At 35.4% G+C, this 21,030-nt stretch overlaps 1 protein-coding gene and 1 pseudogene across 1 annotated transcript in view; one reads left to right on the top strand and one right to left on the bottom strand.

Moving 5' to 3' along the window:
* The window catches only part of FBXO4 (F-box protein 4), a 129,817-nt gene that overhangs the window by 42,385 nt on the left and 66,402 nt on the right, over positions 1–21,030 (top strand). The gene's annotated exons all lie outside the window — the stretch shown is intronic.
* LOC101150442 (bifunctional methylenetetrahydrofolate dehydrogenase/cyclohydrolase, mitochondrial-like) lies at positions 12,210–13,440 on the bottom strand (annotated as a pseudogene).

The following is a 21,030-nucleotide window of genomic DNA, read 5'->3' as shown; positions in this document are numbered from 1 at the left end:
AAAGCAGGTAAGGCTACGGTACTTAGAAAAACTATAATTCAAAAATTTCCAAAATATTTGGCATCTAAAAGAGTTTTTAGTTGCTCTATGACACTCCCTTTTCAGAGTAGAAGGTGATCACAGGGAATGCAGGAATGTCTGGTCCTAAAGGAAAGTAGTGTCAGAGAAGAATTTTACAAAGGGCTAAAGAAAGTAAGTAAATGGATAAGTACATGTGTACAGTCAATGTTCTTTCACACATCTCTAAGCTTCTGCTTATAGTTTTGCCGATTCACAAAATTCATACCTTTTATTTATATTATATTCTAAATTCAATATATCATATAGAATCTGGAAAGATATTGGAACTGGCCTAAAGGGAAACATCAGGATTTCAATCATTACGTACAGGTTACATAGATTTGGTATATTTAAAAAAGAATGATACAAAGATTTCTGTTTCCAGTGAAGATGAAAGGTAAATTTGGAGGGAGCAGATTTACCTTCCACATAAACAACAAAAAAATGAACAATATTTATGAAACGATTTTCAAGACTTCAAACATCAAGTAATAAAAGGTAGTGATTCCTTAAGAGATGTGAAACATGTGATGAGACCTATGAATACCCTAGAGTTTCTAGGTCATAGCAAAAGGAGATAAAACACAGACAAAGCCTGGCAGTCACTCTAAAGTTGAGAAGATAAAACTGGGGATCTGACGAGGCCACAGGAGTTAAAGTTCATAGGTGAGAGTAGACAGAGTATCACAAAAGAGAGTGCTGCCTAGCGAGTGAGCCAGTTCCAGAGATCTTCAGAGTCTTCCTTGCGTTTTCAGCTGACTGCTGATCAGTGCATGAGTGGGAGAAAACTACCCAAGGATGAAGAAAGAACCACCAGAAAGAATGAAAGGAAATAATACCTGGGGCTTACACACAGCGCCGACCAGCATGGGAAATTTCATAATTCATGTTGAAAGTTCTCAGAAGTGGTTTGCCTCGGTAGTAGCAAAATCAACTCTAGACTCAATACTGCTCTGGTTCTTCCTAGTGACACCTACAAGGAAGACCAGAATGGATTAAAGTTTTTCTAATTAACTTAGCATCCCAGATCAAAGTTTAAGAATATTTATAGGATTACAAAAATATTAAGATCGAACAAGATAAAATTCATAGTGTCATCCATTCAGTTAAAAATCACTGTCATACAAAGAAAGATTATAATCTATAAGCAGGAGAAAACCTATCAATAATAAAAACCAATCCAGATGTAATACAGAAGATATAATTGTTAGACAAGGACTATAACTATACACCCTATGTTCAAGAAGCTGGAGTAAGGATTGGACACATTAAATAGAAACATAGAAGACAGCAAAAAGGCCCAAATTGGGCTTCTGGACATATAAATTACAATGCTTGAAATGAAAAACACACTGGATGTGATTAATGACAGATTAGAGGTTGTAGAAATAAATGATTGTTGAACTTGAAGATGCAACAAATATATTTTATATCCAAATGAAACACAGAGAGAAAATGACTGAAAACATCAAAGAGCACCAGTGAGTGTTTGATATTTCTTACAATGCAGGTCTGCTGGAGATGAAGTAAATTCTTTCAGTTTTCATCTGCTTCCAAAATGCCTTTATTTTGACTTCATTTTTATAGATTGTTTTGGTTGGATATAGATTTACAGACTAACAGTTTTTTCCCCCAGCAATTTAAAGATGATATTTCATTGTTCTGTTTCTTACAATTTTTTTTCTGATAAGAAGTCAGCTGTCATTATTTTTCCTTGTATGGAATATTTTTTTTCTTTCTTCTTTTTTTTTTTTTTTTTTAAAGATGGTATTTTGCTCTGTCACCCAGGCTGGAGTGCAGTGGCGAGATCTCAGCCCACTGCAACTTCCACCTCTCTGGTCCAAGTGATTCTCCTGCCTCAGCCTCCCAAGTAGCTGGGATTACAGGCACACACCACTGCAAATGGCTAATTTTTGTATTTTAGTAGAGACTGGGTTTCACCATGTTGGCTAGGCTGGTCTCGAACTCCTGACCTTAGGTGATCCACCTGCCTCAGCCTCCCAAAGTGCTGGGATTACAGGCGTAAGCCCCCGCGCCTGGCCTTTTTTTCTTTGATTTCAATATTTTCTAATGATTTCTATATTGTAGGGCTCTCACCATGATGGAGTGAGATGTGGTTTTCTTTGTATTTACTATTACTAGATTTCATTCAATTTCTAAGATCTGTGGTTGATGTCTTTCATCAATTTTGGAAAGTTGCCATCCATTATTTCTTTCAATATTTATTCTGGTCTGTTCTATCTTCTTGTTCTGGGACTCCAACTACACATATGATAACTTATTTGATAATCTATAACAGTTTGGATGTCCTTATTCTTTTCCTTTATAGTTTTCTCTCTTTGTGTTTTAGTCTGAATAATTTATGTTTTCTACAAATTCACTGATTCCTTCCTCTGATTATTAGCATGCTGAATAATTATAATTATTTAATTATGATTATAACATATTATACTTATATGATTTCTATAATTATATAATTATATTATAATTATATTAACTATATTAATAACAATAATTATAATAATCCTTGCTCTGATTATTAGTACGCTGAATATTTAGCATAATGAATCCATCAACATAATTATGTATCTATTATTTCATTTTTCATTTCTAGGATCTTCATCTGGTTCTTTTTCATAGGTTTCAATTCTATGATAAAATTCCCTATGTGTACACCTTTTCCACGAGATCCTTTAATATATTTATCATATTTTAAAGTCCCTCTCTGGTAATTTTAACACTTGGGCCATCTGTGGATTGTGATTTGTTGACTTTTTCCTCTCTTGACAATGGATCACATTTTCTTCTTTCTTCCATACCTCATATTTTATATTGGAAATTCGATATTGTATATAATAGAACAATACACTGAAGCAAATACATTTACACTCAGAAAAAGGCACATCATTTCTTTTTCAGACAACTAACGTGGAGATATGAGTTAATCTAGTCCATAATTTAGTTGGGTCTGGGCTTGTTTCTTTTTAAAATTTTATGTACTTTTAAATCGATGAGTAAAATTATATATGCTTATGGGGCACAATAAGATGTTTTAATATATATATGCATTGTAGAATGGCTAAATCAAGCTATTTAACATATACATTATCTCACATACTTATTTTTTATGTTAAGAATTCTTAAATCTAGTCTGTTAGCAAATTTTTTTTTTTTTTTTTTTTTTGAGACGGAGTCTCGCTCTGTCATCCAGGCTGGAGTGCAGTGGCGCAATCTCAGCTCACTGCAAGCTCCGCCTCCCGGGTTCACGCCATTCTCCTGCCTCAGCCTCCTGAGTAGCTGGGACTACAGGCACCCGCCACCACACCCGGCTAATTTTTTGTACTTTTAGTAGAGACAGGGTTTCACCGTGTTAGCCAGGATGGTCTCGATCTCCTGACCTCGTGATCGCCCACCTTGTCCTCCCAAAGTGCTGGGATTATAGGCGTGAGCCGCCCTGCCAGCCAGCAATTTTTAGGTATACAATAAGTTGTTATTAATTGTAGTAAACATGAGTACAATAGAGCTCTTGAATTCATTCCTCTTGTCTAACCGAAATTTTGTGTCCTATGACCAACATCTCCCCAATCTCACCATCCCCCTTCTTCTGGTAACCACCATTTAACTCTGTTTTTATAAATTTGGCTTTTTTACATTCCACATGTAAGTGAGATCATGCAGTATTTGTCTTTCTGCATTTGGCTTATTTCACTTAATATAATGTACTCCAGGTTCATCCATGTTACCACAAATAACAAGATTTCCTTCTTTTCAAAGAGTGGAACAGTATTCCATTGTATATACACATAGAATTTTTTTAAATTCATTTATCTGTTGATGGACACTTAGGATGATTTCACATTTTGGCTGTTGTAAATAATGCTGCGACAAATAAGGGAGTGCAAATATCTCTTTGACATACTGATTTCATATCCTTTGGATACAGATCCAGTAGCAGGATTGCTGGATCATATGGTAGTTCTATTTTTATATTTTTAAGGAAACGCCATACTGTTTTTCATAATGACTGTACTAATTTACATTCCAACCAACAACATACAAAAGTTCTTTTCTCTGCATCCTCACCTACATTTGTCATCTTTTTTCTTCTTGATAGTAGCCATTGTAACAGATGTGAGGTGATCTCTCACTGTAGTTCTATTTGCATTTCTCTGATTAGTGGTGTTGAGCATTTTTTCATACACCCATTAGCCATCTGTATATCTTCTTTTGAGAAATGTTAGTTCAAGTTTTTTGCTCAGTTTCAAGTCAGGTTATTTGTTTTCTTACTATTGAATTGTTTGAGTTTCTTATATCTTTTGGATATTAACTCCTTATGAGATCTATGGTGTTCAGATATTTTCTCCCATCCCATAGGTTGTCTCTTTACTCTGTTGACTTTTTTTCTTTGTTTTGCGAAAGTTTTCCACTTTGGTAGAATTCTATTTATCTTCTTGTTGCCTGTGCTTTTAGGGCCGTATTTTAAAAAGTCCTTGCCTAGATAAATGCCGCGGAGCTTTCCCTCCATTTTTTTCCAGTAGTGTTATAGTTTTTGGTATTATATTTGTCTTTAATCCATTTTAGATCAATTTTTGCATGTGCGTTGAGATGATGGTCTACTTTCATTTTTCTGCATGTGAAAATTCAGTCTTTATTGAAGAAACTCTTCCCTATTGTGAGTTCTTGACATCTTTGCCAAAAATTGACAATAAATATGCGGATTTATTCCTGGACTCTCTATTCTGCTTCATTGGTCAAGGTGTCTATTTTTATGCCAGTACCATGCTGTTTTAATTACTATAATTCTCTAGTAGATTTTGAAATAAGGTAGTGTGATGCCTCCTGCTTTGTTCTTTTTGCTCAATATTGCTTTGGCTATTCAGTCTTTTGTGGTTTCATATAAATTTTAGGATTTTTTTTCTATTTCTATGAAAAATGTCATTGGAATTTGTATAGGGATTTTTTTGAATGTGTAGATCTCTTTGGTAGAATGGGCATTTTAAAAACATTAATTCTTCCAATCAATTAACATGGGATATCTTTTTATTTATTTGTGCATTGTTCAATTTTCTTCATTAGCGTATTATAGTTTTCTGTGTACAGATCTTTCACCTTCTTAGGTGAATATATCCCTAAGTATTTTATTTATTTGGTGGCTATAATTAATGGAATTGTTTTCTTGATTTTTTTATTTACAGCTTTTTGCTAACGTGTAGAAATACTACTGATTTCTGTATGTTGATTTTGTATTCTGCAACTTTATTGAATTTATTAGTTTTAACAGTTTTTTTTTTTTTGGCAGAGTCCTTAGAGTTTTCTATATATAATGTAATCTATGAACAGAAATAATTTAACTTTTTTCTTTCTGATTTGGATGCCTTTATTTTTCTTTTGTCTAGCTTGCTCTGTCTATAAATTCCAGTACTATATTGAACAGAAGTGTCAATAATGAACATTCTTGTCTTACTTCTGATCTTAGAGGAAAAACTTTCAACTTTTCACCATTGAGTATGATATTAGCTGTGGGCTTCTCATATATGGTCTTTATTGTGTTGAGGTACATTTCTTCTATATATCTCATTTGTTGGGAGTCTTATGATGAAAGGATGTTGAATTTTGTTTGTGCCTTTTCTGCACTAATTGAGATGATTATATGGTTTTTGTCCTTTATTCTGTTAATGTATTATATCACATTTATTGTTTGATCATGGTGAATTATTCTAGTGTTGATGTTCTCTATTGCATTTTTCATTTCATTCATCGTGATGTTCAGCTCCAGAATTTCTGTTTGTTTTTGTTTTACAATTTTAATCTCTTTGATAAATTTTTTATTTTTTTTATTTTATTGTATTATTTCTCTGTATTTTCTTGAAGTTTATGGAATTTCCTTAAAATAATAATTTTGAATTATTTATTAGGCAAGTTTGAATATTTACATTTGGAGTTCATATATCTTCATTGGGGTAGTTACTGAAAAATTGTGTTCTTTTGATGGTGTTATGTCTCCTTGGTTGTTTTGTTTCTTCTTGCCTTCTGTTGATGTCGGCAGATTTGGTGGAGTATTCTCCTCTTCCTTACTTTACGTGCTAATTTTTCTGTGGAAAGATCTCTCCCTATAGGGAGGTCAGAGGCCGTTTCTGCGTGGGGTGCAGTGATTTGTCACCAATGGGGTCAAAGCTGTGTATTCACCTCAACATCCCTGTCTGCTGAGGTCAATATTGATGAAAGTTACAGGCATCTTCAGTGGCCGATGGTGTGGATATCCATAGTGGGGCAGTGAAAGTCATTGCAGTGTTTGATGGTGATGGCTGCTAAGGTCCTCCCAATCTTTTTTTCTCTCACTAGGGAAGTTGTGGCTGAAGAGATTCCTCTTCACACTGGGTCTACTTTGCAGTCCCACTCAAGTTGGCAGTGGCACTGGTGTCTGATCACGGTGCTCATGGAGTAGTCATGAAGTTGAGGCCTGAAGCATGAGCATGCCTGGAGGGACTATGGTTCTGGAATCCAGAATGATAATGGCACAGGTGTCTAGGGCTCGGGGACCCCTGCTCCCCTGTCAGTAACAGCATGTGATGTGCAGGTGCTTGTGCAGCAGCCATAGAGTTAAGCATGGGAGCACAGGCTTATGCAGAGTTAAAGTGGCTCTGAAGTCAAGGTAGAGACAAGATCTCTATGGTATCTAAGTCAGTACCTGGAATGAAACTATGTGCAGAAAGAGTTTGGCTCTGGGTCCCAGAGTGCTAACTAGCTCAATATGGCTTATGGGCAGGGCACTTGTATGGTTGGGAGAGGTGTCAGCTTCTTGGGTGGTGGAGAAGTGTGCAGACACATCTCCTTTTCTGGCGTTCCTGGACAAGAACAGCTGTTTGTTGCCTTGGTGGCAAAAGTAGCCAGTGTCCCCTATGGAGCAGACTGCTAGGAAACTCAATGGTTCCTGCCATGCAACTGATAGCAACAGCCTTTGTCTTTCTTCTTTGTTCCTTGCTCTCTCCTGGCATCTCAAGTATGCTAATTTCACCAGCAATCTTTTCTATGTGCATATTCCCAATATTTTTGCTCCACTCTGTTGCCACAGACTCTTTAGTGGGCCTTTCAGACTTCTCTGGGATATTTTGGTTTGTGGCTAGCTGTCTGTATTTGTTTATTTGTAGGTGAATGAAGGCTGGTACCTCCTACTCTGCCATTTTGATTATGTTTTGATATATGCATATGAAAGTTTCTTTAGACTTATTTTACCACAGGCTGCAAATAATTTGGGAATGGGATCTGCGCCTTCGTTTTAGCTAGATTTGGGACCTGAGCATCTGAAGGATTTGTTTCCATTTTTTTGTTTTGCTTTCAGTCTTTCTCAGTCCCTGCTTGTCTGCATCTCAGAGGGATACTTATTAGCTATCCTGCCTTAGCTTCCACCAAAATCAACCAATACATCAATGGGGGCCCTGAGTGCCTAGATAATTTTGTTCAGGTTTTTGTGTTGCCTGAAGACTCCAGCAATCCCCCTACACTTGCATCTCAGAGGAGAGTTTATCTTAGCTTTCCTGCTCTTCTCTTAGCCACAGGTCATCACTGTCTTTTACTCAGTGTAAAGCCCAGAGGGTTTATCTTCGTTCTTATGCCTTGCCCTTAGATTTCATGAGGTCCTGCACACTGTGTGTCAGTGCGGCAAGTCTCTTCCAGTATTCCTGACCCTCTTCCACCAAAGGTAAGTGCCTCCTACCTTGTACTGGGTGTGAAGTTCAAACACTTGAAAGTTTCTCTTAGCATTCCTACCCCGGCCCAATATTTCTCATGAGTACTCTGTGAATGCCTCTGAAAGTGTTGGCAAGTGGCATACTCTCTGTTCTGGGGACTCCAAATCATCATGCCATCCCACACTTGGTCAATAAAAATTCCTTAAACTTTCATCAGTTTTCTCATTTCCCATTTATCTGACAGCTTTCTCCCTTTTCCACTGATTCACCAAAAATGACAGAAACTGTTAGATTTCTTCACTCCAAAGAGAGGTGTGTAACTTTTTGGATTTTAAGTCATTAGGTTTTATCCCTCATTCTTAGCACTCTGATAAATTTTTTTCAAACCATGACTTGACATATTATCTGGCTGGTTACTGTTGTTAGGTTGGGAATGACATTTTCTTGTGTCTTTTTACATTCTAAGCAAAAGGTAATACCTGATAGTTTACATATAAATGATCATTTTTCTCTTTCAACATATATATACACACATATATAATATATATACTATATATACACACACTACACATAATATATATGCTATATATGTTGATTAAAAATGTTTTTGAAATTATTCTTTTAGAATATATTGGAAGTATTAATCTTTTTTTTAAATACCTTCGGTGGTAGGAAATCTTTCACTAATTCCAAAATTACATCTGCTCTAAAATAAGAGTGACATTCAAAACCAAGTTTGTAAATAATAGTGGTGATTAATTATGTTTTTTGTACAGTTGACTCTTGAACAACGTGAGGGTTAGGGCTGATCCCCCACATTGTCAAACATCTTTCCCAAAACTTAGCTACTAATAACCTACTTTGACCAGAAGTCTTACTGATAATGTAAACAGTCAATTAACATATATTTTGTATATGTATTTTGTCTTGTATTCTTACAACTAAAAAACTAGAGAAAATAAAATGTTATCAAGAAAATCACAAGAAAGGGAAAATATATTTACTATCCATTAAGTGGAAGTGAATCATCATAAAATTCTTCATCTTCATTGTCTTCATATTGAGTAGGCTAAGGAGGAGCAGGAAGAGGAAGGGTTGGTCTTGATGTCTTGGGGTAGCAGAGATGGAATAAAATCCATGTATAAGTGGACCTGTGCAGTTTAAACCTACATGGTTCACAGGTCAACTGTAATGAAATAATTGGGATTTTTTTTAAAGGCTAGTCAACTGAAGCAGTGGGTGTGGAAAAAGAACAAATAAATCTGCAACTGGTTGTGATCGGTTACTTGTAAACACCATTGCACTCAGACCAGTCAGGATGATTTTTTTATGCTTCTTCTAGGTACCTTTTGAAGGCAATATTACACAAGCAATTCAAAATTGATTTTGAGTGATGGCAGCATCATTGAAATAAGGAAATTCCTCTGATGTTGACTGTCTAATTATGAGTAGTAAACAAAAGCAAATATCTAGAAAGCTGTAATTTTCAAATATATTTTCATTGCTCATGTATCCAGCCTTGAACATTTGTTGCTAAAATTACTTTAAAATATTTCAGATTTTAGTCTTTCTTGTACTCTGAATAATCCAATGCCAATTGATAATATATGGTTTGCCATTTTATTGCTTTCTTTGTAAATGCAAAAAGAGATTGATTTTTTTTACTTTACTTGAAAGTATATCATAGGCATCTTCACCTTATTAACAACTTAGAGTGATTTCTCTTTTTTTCATACCACAGCAGACAGATGTGTTTTAATAAAAAAAAACCTTTAATCAGAAAGTCTGATTAAATTCAATATTAACTCAAACTCTTAAAAATATTTTGGAAAAGTCAACAGGATACATCACAGAAAAGCAGGCAGCTGCTAAAAATTCTTTGGTGGAAAAGTAACTTGCATACTTATCCAAGCCACAAAATGATTATCAAGCCAAGTGTTTTTTTTTTTTCAAAAATAGATTTTAAGATACACCAAAGATGATGAACATTTTTTCATGTGTCTTTTGGCTGCATAAATGTCTTCTTTTGAGAAGTGTCTGTTCATATCCTTCGCCCACTTGTTGATGGGGTTGTTTGTTTTTTTCTTGTAAATTTGTTGGAGTTCATTGTAGGTTCTGGATATTAGCCCTTTGTCAGATGAGTAGATTGCAAAAATTTTCTCCCATTTTGTAGGTTGCCTGTTCACTCTGATGGTAGTTTCTTTTGCTGTGCAGAAGCTCTTTAGTTTAACTAGATCCCATTTGTCAATTTTGGCTTTTGTTGCCATTGCTTTTGGTGTTTTAGACATGAAGTCCTTGCCCATGCCTATGTCCTGAATGGTATTGCCTAGGTTTTCTTCTAGGGTTTTTATGGTTTTAGGTCTAACATATAAGTCTTTAATCCATCTTGAATTAATATTTGTATAACGTGTAAGGAAGGGATCCAGTTTCAGCTTTCTACATATGGCTAGCCAGTTTTCCCAGCACCATTTATGAAATAGGGAATCATTTCCCCATTTCTTGTTTTTGTCAGGTTTGTCAAAGATCAGATGGTTGTAGCCATGCAGCATTATTTCTGAGGGCTCTGTTCTGTTCCATTGGTCTATATCTCTGTTTTGGTACCAGTACCATGCTGTTTTTGTTACTGTAGCCTTGCAGTACAGTTTGAAGTCAGGTAGCATGATGCCTCCAGCTTTGTTCTTTTGGCTTAGGATTGACTTGGCAATGTGGGCTCTTTTTTGGTTCCATATGAACTTTAAAGTATTTTTTTCCAATTCTATGAAGAAAGTCATTGGTAGCTTGATGGGGATGGCATTGAATCTGTAAATTACCTTGGGTAGTATGGCCACTTTAACTATATTGATTCTTCCTACCCATGAGCATGGAATGTTCTTCCATTCATGAAAAAATGCTCATCATCACTGGACATCAGAGAAATGCAAATCAAAACCACAATGAGATACCATCTCACACCAGTTAGAATGACGGTCATTAAAATGTCAGTAAACAACAGATACTGGAGAGGATGTGGAGAAATAGGAACACTTTTACACTGTTGGTGGGACTGTAAACTAGTTCAACCATTGTGGAAGTCAGTGTGGTGATTCCTCAGGGATCTAGAATTAGAAATACCATTACTGGGTATACACCCAAAGGATTATAAATCATGCTGCTATAAAGACACATGAACACGTATGTTTATTGCGGCACTATTCACAATAGCAAAGACTTGGAACCAACCCAAATGTCCAACAATGATAGACTGGATTAAGGAAATGTGGGACATATACACCATGGAATACTATGCAGCCATTAAAAATGATGAGTTCGTGTCCTTTGTAGGGACGTGGATGAAGCTGGAAACCATCACTCTCAGCAAACTATCACAAGGACAAAAAACCAAACACTGCATGTTCTCACTCATAGGTGGGAATTGAACAATGAGAACACATGGACACAGGAAGGGGAACATCACACACCAGGGCCTGTTGTGGGGTGGGGGCAGGGGGGAGGGATAGCACTTGGAGATATACCTAATGTTAAATGACGAGTTACTGGGTACAGCCACCAACATGGCACATATATACATATGTAACTAACCTGCACGTTGTGCACATGTACCCTAAAACTTAAAGTATAAACAAAAATAAAAATAATCCTACTTATAATTAAAAAAAAAGATACACCAAAGAAACTATACAGATATTCCCTAACAATACAAAACTTTAACAATGAAGTTAAACTGTATAGCAAAAGCCAAGTATGACAATACACATGAATAATTTATAAAATAAGCCTTTAAATCCTAGAAAACTAAAGTGGGGAGATCTTACTAAGGGGTAACATACATAAAATGAGGACTAAAAGCAAGGAACGATCCTTAACACTTTCCCAATGACTGACTAAACCTCAAAAAGACAACTTAGGAAAATGATTAACATGTAGTTTTTATTTTTTTCCTAGCCGGTTCAGTTCTACTTAGATAGACCTGGTTACCAATCGACACGTATATAGATTATTTTTTTCTTTCTACTCAGTTACTACCATTTTTTTCTTTTTCATCTTTTCCCTAATTTTTCCTCTGGTTTGATGAGTTGGACTCAAAAGGTTTGGTACCTAAAATGATTATCAATGCTTATAGGAATAGCACTAGAGAAGTGCAATCCTAGAAAAGGCAAATTTTTAACAGAGGTGGCTTGACAAAGTTAAGCATTCATTCTCAATATGACAATGTCTCCCATGTTAGTCACAAGGTTAATTGCTGCTCTTGGGTAGATCCCATGACCCTGCATGATACTGTAATACTTCCTGGTGAGGTACTGCAGAGCTATGCCACACACACCCATGAAAGCTTTCAATAAATGCAAAGCATTGTTTTAAACCATTTCAGTGGAAAAAATAAAAAAAAATCACATTTCTCTCGGCTTGCTTTGTTTCTTGAGCTGGCTTGAAGTGCTTTTGGTGATATAGAAGACACAAGAGTTAGTTAGTGGCTACTCTAAGCTCTTTAGACTTCAGCACTTTCCGTTCTTCAAGCCTCAGCACTTTTTTTTGCAGCAACTATGGTATTCTTCATTAGCATTGCCACTGTCATAGGGCCAACACCTCCAGAAACTGGAGTGACATAACTGGCTTTTTGCCTAACTCCTTTAAAATCCACATTTCCAACCAACTTAGGTTTAGCAGTTACAGGATCTTGAACTGTATCTATTCCCACATCAATGCTATTGCTTCTTCCTTGGTCATATTTGCTGCGATCAGATTTGGAACATCTGCAACAGATATTACAATATCTGCAAGAATTGTATGTTTCCTCAACTGCTCTTTGGGGGTATATCAATGAGATATTATAACAGTGGCATCACCTCCGTGACGTTCATGCACCCCATCTGTGTGCAGTGACATTGCAATGGGCATTACAACATTTTTTGACCTTCCAGCCACAACCACATTCTTCCCTAGGGTTGGAATGCCAGTTTGCTTAATTATTTCCCACACACCGCATGGAGTAGCTGGTATACGGAATACTGGTCCAGATACATTCGCCCTACATTAATTACATGAAAGCCATCAACATCCTTATCTGGAAAAACAGAATTGCAGATCTTTCTCTCATCAATGTGCTCTGGAAGAGGCAGGTGGAGAAGGAGGCCATCTACATTACCATCATTATTCAATTTATTGATTAAATTCAACAATTCTTCCTCTGAAATTGAAGCTGGTTTCACAATTATCTCACTGTTGATTCCCACATCTGCAGCTGCCCTGGTTTTGTTGAGGATATGGCAGTGACTTGCAGGAGTTTTGCTGACCAGAGCCATGCTCAGGCATGGCCGTTTGTTGCCAGAGGCCAGCTACTCCTCCACCTCCTGCCACACTTCCTGCTTGATCCACTGGGCCAGTTTCCTGACAACAGCTTCATTAGTTGGCAATGGGTTCTTCCCAAGAACCCCACTGCTTCATCCAAAGCTGACAGACCAAGAGTGAGTATCTGACTGCAAAGGCAAAAATTTTTAGATTGGCCAGCTGTTCAGTTGGTGCAAAAGCTTAGCTCATAAGGGCAGTGAGAGAGTTATCGGAACCAGTAAGAGCGCGTCCCTGAGGGAGTTCAAAGGAACTGCCGCGAGGTGGAAAGGGCGAGGACAGAGGCGGCAGCTCTGAGCGGGCTGGATCAGCCGACGGCCAACGCTGACATGAGGGAAGTCGCAGCCATAGCCCGCGCCGGTGCCCGCGCTGGGCTGACAGTGATTTTAAATAAAGTTTTGTTGAAGGAAGATAGATACGTTTCATTTATGGAAATGAAGGTGGAATTTTTTACAAAAATTAAGTTCCGCAGAAAAGTAGTATTAATGGGATTAGCTGTGACACAGTCTGCCAGCAGAGGGCAACACGTTGGGAATCAGAAGTAGCTGGGCAAATGCTTTTCAACTTTTTTGCCTTTGTGTCCCAGCCTGGTTAAAGTTCTGAAAAACATTCATTTTAAACTAAATTTCAACTAGTTATGAAATGATTAAACACCTTTTTTAAAATATTCTGACTTGGTGCCTAAGTATTCGATTTTTTTTCCTGTTACATACCGAAATTTAAGAATACGTAATAATAATAAATTACTGCAAAGTTATTACCCTCTACGTAAATTTTTTTTAATTGTTGAAAATGATTTCTTTTGAATTTCACTGACATCCTCATGTTTTGAAAATTGCAGGATTTCTTGCACAAACCCTCAGTTCATGGTATTCTTACATTTTATGATTTTATGAATGCCCATTCTGTTCCCATGGAAACTTTCAGTTTTTATCTTCTAGATATTTTTAAAGCGTGTTATTTATATTGAAGGTTTTCTTATCTATAAAGTTCCAATCCAACAAATGTATTGTTTTTCTAAGTGCAAGCTCTTTTGCAAATGGTTTTGTCCCTGTCTTATTTTGGGTAACCTTCTTTTTATACTCTACAGTTGTCATATATTTGTTGACATACGGTCAGATAGAGCAGCCAAGGGTTGGTGCCCCTTAGCAGCATCCTGCAATCCTATCTCCTTTATTAATACCTAAGCTTACTTTTTCCACTCACTTTTTCCTTTTCTTACTCTGAAACATATACATTTCCAGAAGAGTTCATGAAAATATATTGTAGTTTAATGAGTGCTTATAAAACAAACACTTGTGTAACCTAAGTCAAAAAGTAAAACTGGCAGCATTCCAAAACACATATCCAGTCTATTCATGCCGTTCTCCCTAATTACAGTTCTATCCCTCCACCCTGGAGGTATCCCTATGTCTTAATCAATTTTGTGCTGATAGAACATCTCAGACTAGATAATTTAAAATGAACGGGAATGTATTGGTTCATGTTTCTGGAGGTAATCCATACTATAATATTTGGCTATATCATTTTCTTTTTAATATACTCTCCCATTATATGAATATTTCATAATTCATGCATGCTACTATAAGTGAACATTGAGGATGTTGACAGTTTTTGATTACTGTAAACAATGCTGCTACAAATGCATGTGTGTGGATGTATTTAGGATAAATGGTGAGTTGCACACCTTAACATTTTCCTGGTGAAACACCTCTTGGATTTTAAAATCCAAACTTCAGAATGTAGGTGTCTTTGCAATATATTACTTGCTGATGTCTTACACACACACAAAAATGTGCATTCATGCCCCCAAAGCTCAATACTACATTTTAAACAAAACAATGTGTGTGTGTTGTGAAAAAAAGGTGGGGATAAGAGTGAAATCTTGAGTTCTATTTTAAATAGAATTAAGTGTAAATGCTGTGAAAGGTATAGCTGAGAATCAATAAAGGCCATAGTACTGTGGTTACTGTATACAAAGCAACCATTTAATGAACATTTAAATCTTTTTACATCCAAACATGATTGGTTGTTATATATAGGCATTTTACTGTGAATTAGTTCTGTTTTAGAAAATTGGTTGAAGTTTTGAATTGATATATAAAACATTATAATTTTTCTCATTTAAAATATTGAGAATTTGGTTCTCAATTAGCACTTATAGATGCCTAATTTACAGCGGTAGATATCTGATTTTAAGTGGAGTATCCTGAAATTGAAAAATGCTAAACCTAAAATGGAAATGCTGGGTCATAGATTGTATATATCTTTACCTTGGCTAGATAATGGCAGATTGTTTTCCAAAGAGGTGGTACAAATATTCTCATCAGGTGTGTATGAGAATTCCATTTATTATATCTTCACCTGTTAACCAATTTTCCTAATATTTGAGAAAAATTTCTGTATAACAGAAGAAAACCAGTTATAAAATATGCAAGAAATTATAGAAAATGTAATTTTACAGGCCCAAATGATATTATTAGATTAAGGGGAAAATATTAATTGGTGTCAAAACCATTAAGTAAATGATTGATGATAAACTGGTCATTGGTTAATTGTTAAAAAAAAACCCTAATAGATTAGTTTTTAATCACAAGGAAAAAAGCCTATCTGTATAGTGGATGGGAAAAACAAAATAACTTAGTGTAAGAATTTATCAGTCATAGTGCCACCAATGATGGTTAACCAGATATTATGTGACATTGGGTATGATGCTACATGAAGTATACACCATCACTTTAATTGTTATTGGCAAAAATAATTTAAATTTATTAAGCTTCTAACATAATATACAATACAGAATATAGACTATAGACAGGAAATATAGGATACGGGCTAACAAGTTCAATAATAGTAAGGCAAAGCAACTAGACAAATTCAGGAATATTCTACAGAATGTAATTGGCTTGGGATTTTTAAAAAGTTAGTATTATGAAAAAGAGATTGTAATCAATTATAAGAAATTTAACAAATATAAAACCAAATGCAAGATTGGATCCTACATTTGATATTTGAATGGACAAATAAACTGTATGTAATATTTTTTGGGTCAACTGGGGGAATTTTGAACATAGTCTCAGCAGTAGATGAGATAAAATGTACTGAAAGAGAAAGTTACTAAAAAAACAAAACCAGGTTGAGGAATGGTATGTACAATAAAATTTTATATTGATGTAAAACTAGAGAGAGGTGTGTGTGTGTGTGTGTGTGTGTGTGTGTGTGTGTGTATAAAGACCTGGAAAGGTAAACATTAAGGTGATGAGCATTGGTGGACACTGATGGTAATTAAATTGATTTAATTAAATTCAAAAATTTCCTATAGTGCACATGTGCTGCTTCTGTAACTATACTTTTTAAAAGTACAAACAAGATAATAAAAAGTTAACCAATTTAACAGATTACTTTTGTCAACTGATTACTTTTTAATGGAGTGTATTTCCTGCTAAGAATTAAGATATAAAAGAAAAATATTTTTGGCCTAATAATAATTCTATGCATGACTAGCATTTCATATGCTAGATAATCTTCCTGGAAATAATGATTGCCTTGATTGTTATTATAAAGACCACTCCATAGGGTCATAAATCATCTAGTGTCCTCATCTTCTTTCCTGATTATGTGCATTTTAGTATGAATCTTAAAATAGGTAAAATGTTTCTTTCTCTATTCCAGCATTTTACAGTTTTGGTTCTATCATTTTCTTCTCTGTTACATTATGTTTAGTTTATTAAAGGAAGAAATAGATTGATTAAAATAAATTACAAAGAATTTATGTGCAGATGGCTGTCAATAATTGTGAATAGGTTCTTTACACTCTTACTTATTTCATTTTATAAATATGTATTTTCAAAAACATGCACATCTTCTTCCTACTCTCTTTTCAAAGGCTGGATCACAATTTCTCAGTTCTATACCCCAAAGTGATAAGAGCCATTTATGACAAACCCACAGCTAACATCATACTAAACAGGCAAAATCTGGAAGCATTCCCCTTGAGAACATATACAAGACAAGGATGCCCACTCTCATCACTTCTATTCAACATAGTATGGAAGTCCTAGCCAGAGCAATCAGTCAAGAGAAAGAAATGAAAGGCATCCAAATAGGAAGAGAGGAGGTAAAATTATTTCCCTTTACAGAAGATATATAATTCTATACCTAAAAAACCCCATCCCATAGTCTCTGCCCAAAGGCTCTTAGAACTGACAAATAACATCAGTAATGTTTCAGGGTACAAAAATCAATGTATAAAAATTAGTAGCATTGCTATACACCAGTAGTGTCCAAACTGAGAGCCAAATCAAGAACATAATGCCATTCACAGTAGCCACAAAATAGATAAAGTACCTAGGAATATAGCTAACAAGGGAGGTGAAAGATTTCCACAATGCAAATTAAGAAACACTGCTGAAAGAAACCAGAGATAATACAAACAAATGGAAAATCAATATTGTTAAAATGACCATACTGTCCAAAGCAATGTACAAGTTCAATGTTATTCTTATCAAACCACCAATGACATTTTTCACAGAATTAAAGAAAAAACTATTCTAAAATTCATATGGAACCAAAAAAATAAGCCTGAATAGCCAAAGCAGTCCTAAGCAGAAAGAACAAAGCCAGAGGCATCACATTACCCAACTTCAAACTATACTACAAGACTACAGTAACAAAAACAGCATGGTACTGGTAAGAAAATAGACACATAAAACCAATGGAATGGGCTAGAAAACCCAGAAATAAAGCCACACACATGCAACCATCTGATCCTCAACAAAACTGACAACAAGCAATGGGAAAAGGACTCCTTATTCAATAAATAGTGCTGGATAACTGGCTAGCCATAAATAGAAGATGAAACTGGAACCCTTTCTTTCACCATATACAAAAATCAACTCAAAATGCATTAAAGACTTAAATGTAAGACCCAAAACTATAAAAACCCCAAGAAGAAAACCTAGGAAATCTCATTCTGGTCATATGCCTTGGCAAAGATTTCATGATGAAGACTCCAAAAGCAGTTTCAACAAAACCAAAAGTTGACAAGTGGGACTTAATTAAACTAAAGAGTTACTGCACAGCAAAAGAAACTATCAGCAAGGTAAACAGACAACCTACAAAGTGGGAAAAAATATTTTTGAAGTATACATCTGACAAAGATCTAATATCTCATATTTATTAGGAACTTAAACAATAAGCAAAAACCAAACCAAACTCATTGAAAAATGGGCAAAGGACATGAACAGACACTTCTCAAAAGACAACGTACAAGCACCCAACACGCATATTTAAAATGTTCCTCCTTACTAATCATTACAGAAATGCAAATCAAAACCACAATGAGATATTATCTCACAACAATCAGAATGGCTATTATTAAAATAGGCTCATGCCTATAATCCCAATACTTTGGAATGGTGAGGCGAGAGGATTGCTTGAGCCCAGGGGTTTGAGACCAGTCTGGGCAACATGGTGAGATCTTGTTTCTACAAAAAATAATAAAAAAAAATAGCCAGATATCATGGTGCATGTCTGAGGTCCCAGCTACTCAGGAGGCTGAGTGGGGAAGATTGCTTGAACCCATGAGGTTGAGGCTGCAGTGAGTTGTGTTCATGCCGCTGCACTCCAGCCTGGGTGAGACAGCGAGATGCTGTCAAAAAAAAAAAAAAAAAAAAAAGAAAAAAAAAAAGAAAAAAGTAAAAATAACAGATGTTGGCAAGATTTCAGAGAAAAGAGAACCTTTATACACTGTTGGTGGGAATGTAAATTAGTTCAACCACTGTGGAAAGCAGTTTGGCAATTTCTCAAGGAACTTAAAACAGGACTATCATTTGATCCAGCAATCCCATTACTTTTTACACATTCAATCATTTGTTGCTATTGTCATTCTTTTTACTTTTACATATGCTATTAATACATAATGGGTTGATAATGGGTTAAAGCTAATATTTTTGCTTTAAATAGCTGATTATCTTTTAGACCCACTAAAATTCTGCCTGAAAAATTTTCTTTAACATTTATGTAGTATATAAACCTGCTGGCAATGAATTCTCCTAGTTTTTGTTTATTTTAGAAAGTCTTTATTTTTCTATTTGAAAGATATTATTACTAGGGATAGAATTCTGGGTTGAGAATTTTTCTTTTTCAGCACTGTAAAGCTAGACTACTGTCTTCTGGCTTGCATCATCCCTCTAATTGTTATCTTTCTTTCCCCGTATGTATGTATCCTCCTTTTTCTTTTGTTGTCTCAACACTTCTTCTTTGTCTTTTGCTTTCAGCAGTTTGAAGATGGTATCCTTGGTCTGGGGTGTGTAAGTTTGTGTAATTATCTTTCCTGGTGTTCTCTGAGCTTCTTGAAACTGTGGTTTGGTGTCTGTCATCAATTTTGGAGAATTCTTGGCCTTTTTCCTTCAAGTATTTCTGTTGCCTTTTTCTCTACTTCTGTTTCTAGAATTTCAATTACATGTATGTTAGATGGTTTGATATTGTTCCACAGCTCTTGGATGCTCTCTTCTTGTTTTTTGTTTGTTTATTTGTTTGGTTTTTTTGGATGTTTTTTTCCCAAGTATGTTTTTCTCTTTGTGTTTCAGTCTGAGTAATATCTGTCAATCTATTTTTAAGTTTACTAATTCTTTTGCTAGATTCTTGTAAGTCTACTAATGACTCAGTTGAAGGCATGCTTTGTCACTGTTATTGTACTATTTGTTTCTAACATTTCCATTTGATTCATTCTTGTTGTTTCCATCCTTCTGCTGAAATTACCTGCCTGATCCTGCATGTTGTTCACTTTCTCTCTTAGAACTTTAAAACATATTAATAAAATTTATTTTAAATTTCCTGTCATTTAGTTTCAACATCTGCATCATATCTGAATCTGGTTCTGGTGATTGCTTTTTTGCTTGGTAGTGTGTGTATGCATGTGTGTTTTATTTTCCTTACTTTTTGTATTCCGCATCATTTTTTGTTAAATACTAGTCATGTTACGTAGGAAAGAATGGTTTTTATTTCTGGAAGTGGGTGTACCCTTTTTTTCTGTTAGGCCTTTAGTGTCAGGGATTGAGTTAATCTATTTAGGAGGCAGGCTGAGTCTGAAGTGTGTTTCTTCTATGGCCCCAGTGCCATTCTGCAGTAGCTGCAGTTCCTACCTTCAGGCCAGTGCTGTAAGAGTTGATTCTTAGGACTCTTGCCAGGCTTTTTCATGAGTGCTGGGGTCTATGGAGAAAAGGTGAGAACTTTACTTTCATCTGCAATCCCTAGGACTCTATGGTCTCTCACTAGCCCACACTTAGCTTCTATTAATTTATTAACAATTCTAGCTGAATTATTCTTACTGACATCTGGCTTTGTCTGCCCCGGGGAAGCAAGTGCTTACATCTCATCTCTTCCTGCTGGAATTGTCTTTCTATAGAGTTAAGACTAATTAATTGATGTATGAGCTCAGCTCTCTGATTTAAGAATTTGCCCAGCATATGTTGTTAGAATGAGATCTCTCTAATCTACAGCAGAAGCCAGAATTTATTAGACTCCATTGTTGCTTTGTTATACTGAAGCAAGAGATCTAAAGTAAGTTTGCTCAATAGAAAGAATATTGTGTGTATTAATGAGAGACTGGTTAACTATATTAGAGTATATATGGTATATATAATAGATATGGTATATCTATTACTAATCTTATCTTACAGAGGAGAAAATAAGGCTCTGAAGGGCTAAAAATTGTACAGAACCGTTCAATAGTAAGTAATAAGCTGGTACCTCACTATACTAAACTACTTTTCTTATTATTAGCTTTTAAAAACTTGTGGCAAAATATTCATAACATAAAATTTAACATCTTAACCATTGTTAAGTATATAGTTTAGTAGTGTTACCTACATTCACATTTTATAAACTTTTTTGATCTGGACACTACAATTAAACTTAGTGTGTTAGGCTGTTTTTG

This window comes from Gorilla gorilla, chromosome 19 (assembly GCF_029281585.2).
Source record: "Gorilla gorilla gorilla isolate KB3781 chromosome 19, NHGRI_mGorGor1-v2.1_pri, whole genome shotgun sequence".
NCBI lineage: Eukaryota > Metazoa > Chordata > Mammalia > Primates > Hominidae > Gorilla > Gorilla gorilla.
This window is presented reverse-complemented; position numbering and strand designations above follow the sequence as displayed.